This window comes from Odocoileus virginianus, chromosome 33 (assembly GCF_023699985.2).
Source record: "Odocoileus virginianus isolate 20LAN1187 ecotype Illinois chromosome 33, Ovbor_1.2, whole genome shotgun sequence".
Taxonomy (NCBI): domain Eukaryota; kingdom Metazoa; phylum Chordata; class Mammalia; order Artiodactyla; family Cervidae; genus Odocoileus; species Odocoileus virginianus.
The window spans coordinates 12,213,402-12,221,412 of NC_069706.1; positions in this window are offsets into that span (position 1 = coordinate 12,213,402).

Below are 8,011 nucleotides of genomic sequence, written 5' to 3' on the forward strand. Positions count from 1 at the left end.
CATCAGAGAACTCCTGATTCCAGGGAACATTAATAGAAAAGAGCTCACCCAAAAGCCTCCATACCTATACTGAAACCAAGCTCGACCCAAGAGCCAACAAGTTCCAGGGCAAGACATACCATGCTAATTCTCCAGCAAAGCAGGAACAAGCCCTGAGCATCAAAAGACAGGCTGTCCAAAGCCATGCCAAACCCACAGACACCCCAGAACTCACCACTGGACACATCATTGCACTTCAGAGAGAAGAGCTCCAGCTCCATTCACCAGAACACAGACGCAAGCTTCCCCACCCAGGAAACCTTGACAAGCCACTAGTCCAACCCTACTCACAGGGAGCAGGCTCCACAATAAAGAGGAACCATGAACTTTCAGCCTACAGAAAGGCCACCCCAAACACAGCAATCTAAACAAAATTAAAAGGCAGAGAAATATTCAGCAGGTAAAGTAACATGATAAATGCCCACCAAACCAAACAAAAGAGGAAGAGATAGGGCGTCTACCTGAAAAAGAATTCAGAATAATGATAGTACAGATGATCCAAAATTTTGAAAACAAAATGGAGTTACAGATAAATAGACTAGAGACAAGGATTGAGAAGATGCAAGAATGTTTAATAAGGATCTAGAAGAAATAAAGAAGAGTCAATCAATAATAAATAATGCAATAAATGAGATCAAAAGCACTCTGGAGGGAACCAACAGTAGAATAAATGAGGAAGAAGATAGGATAAGTGAGGTGAAAGATACAATGGTAGAAATAAATGAAGCAAAGAGGAAAAAAGAACTAAAAGAAGTGAGGCTCATACACATACACCAGTGGGCTTTATCCCAGGGATGCAAGGATTCTTCAATATTCACAAATCAATCAATGTGATACAGCACATTACAAATTAAAAGATAAAAACCATGTGATTATCTCAATAGATGCAGGGAAAGCCTTTGACAAAATTCAACAGCCATTTATGATAAAAAGCCCTCCAGAAATCAGGCATAGAAGGAACATACCTCAACATAGTAAAAGCCATATATGAGAAACCCACAGCAAACATTATCCTCAATGGTGAAAAATTGAAAGCATTTCCCCTAAAGTCAGGAGCAAGACAAGGGTGCCCACTCTCACCACTACTATTCAACATAGTTTTGGAAGTTTCAGCCACAGCAATCAGAGAAGAAAAAGAAATTAAAGGAATCCAGATTGGAAAAAGAAGTAAAATGCTCACTGTTTGCAGATGATATGATCCTCTACATAGAAAACCCTAAACACCACCAGAAAATTACTAGAGCTAATCAATGAATATAGTAAAGTTGTAGGATATAAAATTAATATACACAAATCCCATGCATTCTTATATACTAACAATGAGAAAACAGAAAGAGAAATTAAGGAAAAAATCTCATTCACCATTGTGATGAAAAGAATAAAATACTTACGAATAAGTCTACCTAAAGAAACAAAAGACCTAGATATAGAAAACTATAAAACACTGGTGAAAAAAAACAAAGATGACACAAATAGATGGAGAAATATACCATGTTGCTGGATCAGAAGAATCAATATAGTGAAAATGAGTATACTACCCAAAGCAATCTATTGATTCAATGCAATCCCTATCAAGCTACCAATGGTACTTTTCACAGAACTAGAACAAATAATTTCACACTTTGTATGGAAATAGCCAAAGCAATATTGAGAAAGAAGAATGGAACTGGAGGAATCAACCTGCCTGACTTCAGACTTTACTACAAAGCTACAGTCATAAAGACTGCATGGTAATGGCACAAAGACAGATATATAGATCAATGGAACAAAATAGAAAGCCCAGAGATAAATCCACGCCCCTATGGACACCTTATCTCTGACAAAGGAGGCAAGAATATACAATGGAGAAAAGACAATCTCTTTAACAAGTGGTGGTGGGAAAACTGGTCAACTATCTGTAAAAGAATGAACCTAGAACACTTTCTAACACCATATACAAAAATAAACTCAAAGTGGACTAAAGATCTAAATATAAGACCAGAAACTATAAAACTCCTAGAGAAAAACATAGGCAAAACACTCCCTGATATAAACCACAGCAAGATCCTCTATGACCCATCTCCCAGAGTAATGGAAATAAAAGCAAAAATAAACAAATGGGACCTAATCAAACTTAAAAGTCTTTGCACAATGAATGAAACTATAAGCAAGGTGAAAAGACAGCCCTCAGAATGGGAGAAAATAATAGCAAATGAAGCAACTGACAAAGAATTAATCTAAAAAATATACAAGCAACTCAGGCAGCTCAATACCAGAAAAATAAATGACCCAATCAAAATATGGGCCAAAGAACTAAACAGACATTTCTCCAAAGAAGACATACAGATGGCTAACAAACACATGAAAAGATATTCAACTCTTTTTCGGGGAAATGCAAATCAAAACCACAATGAGGTACCATCTCACACAGATCGCTGTGATCAAAAAGTCTACAAACAATAAATGCTGGGGAGGGTATGAAGAAAAGGGAACCCTCTTACACTGTTGGTGGGAATGCAAACTAGTACAGCCACTATGGAGAACGGTGTGGAGATTTCTTTAAAAAACTGGAAATAGAACTGCTATACAACCCAGCAATCCCACTGCTGGGCATACACACCAAGGAAACCAGAATTGAAAGAGACACATGTACCCCAATATTCATCATAGCACTGTTTACAATAGCTAGGACATGGAAGCAACCTAGATGTCCATAGGCAGACAAATGGATAATAAAGTTATGGTACATATACACAATGAAATATTACTGAGCTATTAAAAAGAACTCATTTGAATCAGTTCTAATGAGGTGGATGAAACTGGAGCCTATTACACAGAATGAAGTAAGTCAGAAAGAAAAACACCAATATAGTATATTAACGTATATATATGGAATTTAGAAAGATGGTAATGATGAACCGATACATGAGACAGCAAAAGAGGCAGAAGTAAACAAGACTTTTGGACTCTGTGGAAGAAGGCAAGGGTAGGATGATTTGAGAGAATAACATTGAAACATGTATATTACCATATGTGAAATAGATGACCAGTCCAAGTTCAACGTATGAAACAGCACACTCAAAGCCGGTGCACTAGGACAACCCAGAGGGATGGGATGGGAAGGGAGGTGGGAGGGGGGTTTGGGATGGGGGATACATGTACACCCGTGGCTGGTTTATGTCAATGTATGGCAAAAAACACCACAATATTGTAAAGTAATTAGCCTCCAATTAAAATTAATTAATTAATTAAAAATTTTAAAAAACGAATTCACTAACTAATATAGATAGATAGGTACTAAGTGGCAACAGAGAAGAATGGTGAAATCATTTAAAGTCAGGTTTGGGTGAGAACAAGTTAGAGTATTAATCAAGAGGAAAAATGATCAGCTGCCTTAAATGCTTATATTCTGCCTAGGGCCATAATTCTTATATCTCACACATTTGCTTTAGGAGAGAAACTGGCATCTTCAAGGCTCACCAACAGAAAAGTTGTTGGCTTATTGACACTTGAACAGTTCTCTGAGCCCCAGGAAGCTTCCAGAAGGCTCATAAGTGTCCACCTAAGTACAGAGGTGCTGCAGGCAAAGCAGACTCTGTAATTTGATTTCTCATTACTCTCTCCTTCCTTTTTCCATGAAAACAGAACCTCAGTGTAGATTAACCTCTGTATCCAGCCTCAATCAATGGATTGGGTTTGATTTAAACCAATCACAACAATTCTATTTCCAAATTGCCCAGCCTCCTTAGCACATGAGGAATCCCATGAGACACAATTTTGGTTGTTGAGACATAAGAAAGCTCTGCTGTAAGGACTTCTAGAATCTGAGTAAGCTTTAACTTTATTGGTGAAAAGTTGAAAATGCAGTTGACATGACCTTTTCTTCCATTACTTGGTTTTGGATTAAAAAAAAAAAAAAAAAGGATGGCTGGAGAAAATGCAGCTGCTTTGTGACCATAAGGAAAAGACCAAGAGGAATATAGAGATATCTGCCACACAATTCTGCAACCACTGAAACAACACCAGCAATTACCTACAATTACCTACATGAATTCTCATTACAGGAGAAAAATACAGTCTGAAAGAATATTCTGAAACTCATGAGAATGCAGTCCAGGTGGAAACAGTGGAGCATAGGCTTAAATGATGCTGTTCCTTAAAAAGGCTAATACAGATAAGTTTGGGATAAAAAGCTGCATCCTCAGTTCCCATCTTGGAACATACCATGTACTAAGTACTTAGTACAATGTACTGAAAACTCCTGCATTTTACATGTTATGGGGAGAGATTGCCTCTCCTTCCTCTGGGGTCCAAATACAGACTCAAGGAGAAGGAACTCACTAGTTCAAGGGGATATCATATTGTGATTGTCCCATTTGATTTGGACAATCACTCTCTGAAGCCATTGAAGCAGGTGGCTTAGTTACACAGCTGCTCCTGCTACCATCATATGGCTAAGGAGGAGGGGGAGTTCTTAGCAAAGGATGCTGGTGTGTCTCATATTGCAGTGTGTCCCAGTGTGAGTCCCCTACAGCGAGGAAATCCCTGTGCTGGAGGTCAATATAATTAAATTAAAATTAAAGTTGTTCAGTCGTGTCCGACTCTTTGAGACCTCATGGACTAGAGCCCACCAGGCTCCTCTCTCCATGGAATTCTCCACGCAAGAATACTGGAGTGGGTAGTCATTCCCTTTTCCAGGGGATCTTCCTGACCCAGGGATTGAATGCAGGTCTCCTGCATTGTAGGCAGATCCTTTATTATCCAAGTCACCAGGGAAGCCTCATGCTAGAGATTATAGGACATTAAAGACTCTCAAAAGTTCTGCAGTAAACATATACACAGTTTTTGCTCAATGTCTCCCAGATTCACAGTATCATAATCCTCTTTTCCTTTTTTCTCCCTTGTCTTAAAAATTAGCTTAACATTACATAATATCAAACCATGCATTTCAAGATTTTCAAAATTCACTTGGGAAACTAACCTAAAACAAAGCCATTTTCTTTACTGTATCATTAAAGTGGCATCTTCATACTAGAATTGATGCTAATTTCTTAAAGCACAGTCTTCTCCAGGAAGCAGGATAGAGATAAAAATAGTCAAAGGTGGCTCAAGATGAGACTTCAGAAATGTGTCAGTTCGAATTTTCACTGTATACATAAGGAAATAGATGATCCAGCCAGGGAAGAGCTCACTCAATGACCAACAGCTCTAGCTATTGGTAAAACACAGAGCAACCTCTCCATGGCATGAACATCAACGCTTGGAGGGCTTCCCTGTTATAGAAGACAATCCTAAAGTATCAGCTTTCACATACAGAGGTGGCCCCACCATGGAGGAGGACCCCAACTGAACACATGGCAAGGAAACTTCCAGAGTGTGGTTCAGGATAATCCAAGTTCTCACATCTCCTCAGTGCTAGTCAGTAAAGGTTAAGAACGTTTTCAAGGGACTTCCCTGGTGGTCCAGTGGTTAAGAGTCTGCCTTCCAGTGCAGGGGACACAGGTTCAATCCCTGGTCTGGGAAGAACCCACGTGCAACTAAGCCCATGCACTGCAACTACTGAAGCCTACACACTCAAGAGCCTATGCTCTGCAACAAGAGAAGCCACTGCAAAGAGAACCCCGCATGTCACAACTTGAGACTAGCCCCCATCACTGCAACTAGAGAAGACCCATGGGCAGCAACAAAGACCTAGTGCAGTCAAACATAAAATAAATAAATAATTTTTTTAAAAAAAGAATATCAGGGCAGATTACCTGGCAATAAATTCACGTTTCTGCCACTTACTAGCTGTGTGACCTTGCAGAAGCCACTTAATCTCTCTTTGCTTCAGTCTTCTCATCAGATACGTGGGTATGGAAGGTGTGGAGTCTTCACTTGGTAGACCAGTTGTGAAGGATTAATTTACAAAATACTAATCAACTGTTTAAAACTGTGCCTGGAACATGAAATAAGTGATGAAAAATGTTTAATTATACAATTCCATTTATAAAAAATGTCCAGAACATGCAAATCTTTAGAGATAGAATATAGATGAGTGGTAGCCAGGAGGTGGGGTGAGGAGAGACTGGGGAGAGATTGTTAAAGGGTAAGAAAATGTCCTAAAATTGATAGTGGTTATGGCTGCACACCTCCATGAATAGACTAAAAACCACCGAATTGTGAACTTTAAAGGAGTGAATTGTATGGCCTATGAATTATATATCAATAAAAATGTTAAATAAGAAATAAGTATGTACTTTGATTAATTTTAATGGAGGAACCACATCAGAGTTTAGACTAGAACTTTGTACTTAGTAGGTAGTATTATGAAACTGAATATACTCTGTTTTCTTGTCTCTAAGATGTATATTTTTCCTTCACGTTCTAACTCTTCTGAAATTGGGATGTGTCACGTAGTTGATATGCATATTTAAAGTCATTTCCTGGGCCCTCCAAAAAAGCTGCTCTTAAATTAATAGCTTGTCTTGCTATCAGTGGCATCCTGGAATCAAGAAATACGGTAATACAAGATCAAGCAACATCATATCTTAATAAGCTGGGGGAAGGCATGTGGTGGCAGGTGCAGTCATCCAAACATTCAGTTCAGTTCAGTCACTCAGCCATGTCTGCCTCTTTGCGACTCCATGGATTGCAGCACGCCAGGCCTCCCTGTCCATCACCAACTCCCAGAGATTACTCAGACTCATGTCCATCAAGTCAGTGATGCCATCCAACCATCTCTCCTCTGTCATCCCCTTCTCCTCCCACCTTCAATCTTTCCCAGCATTAGGGTCTTTTCCAGTGAGTCAGTTCTTCACATCAGGTAGCCAAAGTATTGGCATTTCAGCTTTAGCATTAGCCCTTTCAATGAATATTCAGGACTGATTTCCTTTAGGATGAACTGGTTGGATCTCCTTGCAGTCCAAGGGACTCTCAAGAGTCTTCTCCAACACCACAGTTCAAAAACATCAATTCTTTGGCACTCAGTTTTCTTTATAGTCCAACTCTCACATCCATACATGACTACTACATACAAAGCTACTACATAGCTTTGACTAGATGGGATATTTGTTGGCAAAGTAATGTCTCTGCTTTTCAATATGCTGTCTAGGTTGGTCATAGCTTTTCTTCCAAGGAGCAAGCGTCTTTTAATTTCATGGCTGCAGTCACCATCTGCAGTGATTTTGCAGCCCCAAAAAATAAAGTCTGTCACTGTTTCCATTGTTTTCCCATCTATTTGCCCTGAAATGATGGGACCAGATGCCATGATCCAAACCTTAACTGACCATTATTATATGCCAGATTTCAGAAAGCATTACCATTCACGCTTTCCTCATCTGAGGAGTCTTGTTCAAAATGTTTATCCACAAGCTTTTGATAAAGCAGAGTAGCAATTGACTCAGGTTCCATGGCCTTTCAGATCCTTGTTGAGGACTTTTCAGCTGGCTCAGTGGTTAAAAATCCACCTGCCATGGCAGGAGACATGGGTTTGATCACTGGTCCAGGAAGATTCCACATGCCACAGGGCAACTAAGCCCATGTGCCACAACTATTGAGCCTGTGCTCTGGAGCCCACAAGCCGCAACTGCTGAAGCCCATTCACCCTAGAGCCTGTACTCCGCAACAAGAGAAGCACCGCAACAGGAGAGCAGCCCCTGCTCGCTGCAACTAGAGAAAGTCCACATGCAGCAATGAAGATTCGGTGCAGCCAAAAATAAATAATTAAAAGAAAAAAATCTTTGTTGAGTACTGTCTGCAGGCCATGCTTCATACCTGGGTTGTAGCAGCTGCCACCTGTCCAACCCCAGGTATTCTTGGTCTACCTCTGAGGTTGCCCATAGCCCCTGCCTGTGCCTGGCTTCCCACTTCAGGTACCTGCCTCTTCCTGGTTTTTTACCTCAGAGCTTCTTCAGGGAGCTTGCCCAGCACACACAGGGAAGAGGGAAGTGCCAGGGATCCAATGGCCTGGGAGAAATCCTCAGTCAATGAAGTTACATCCCAGCCTCTCAGC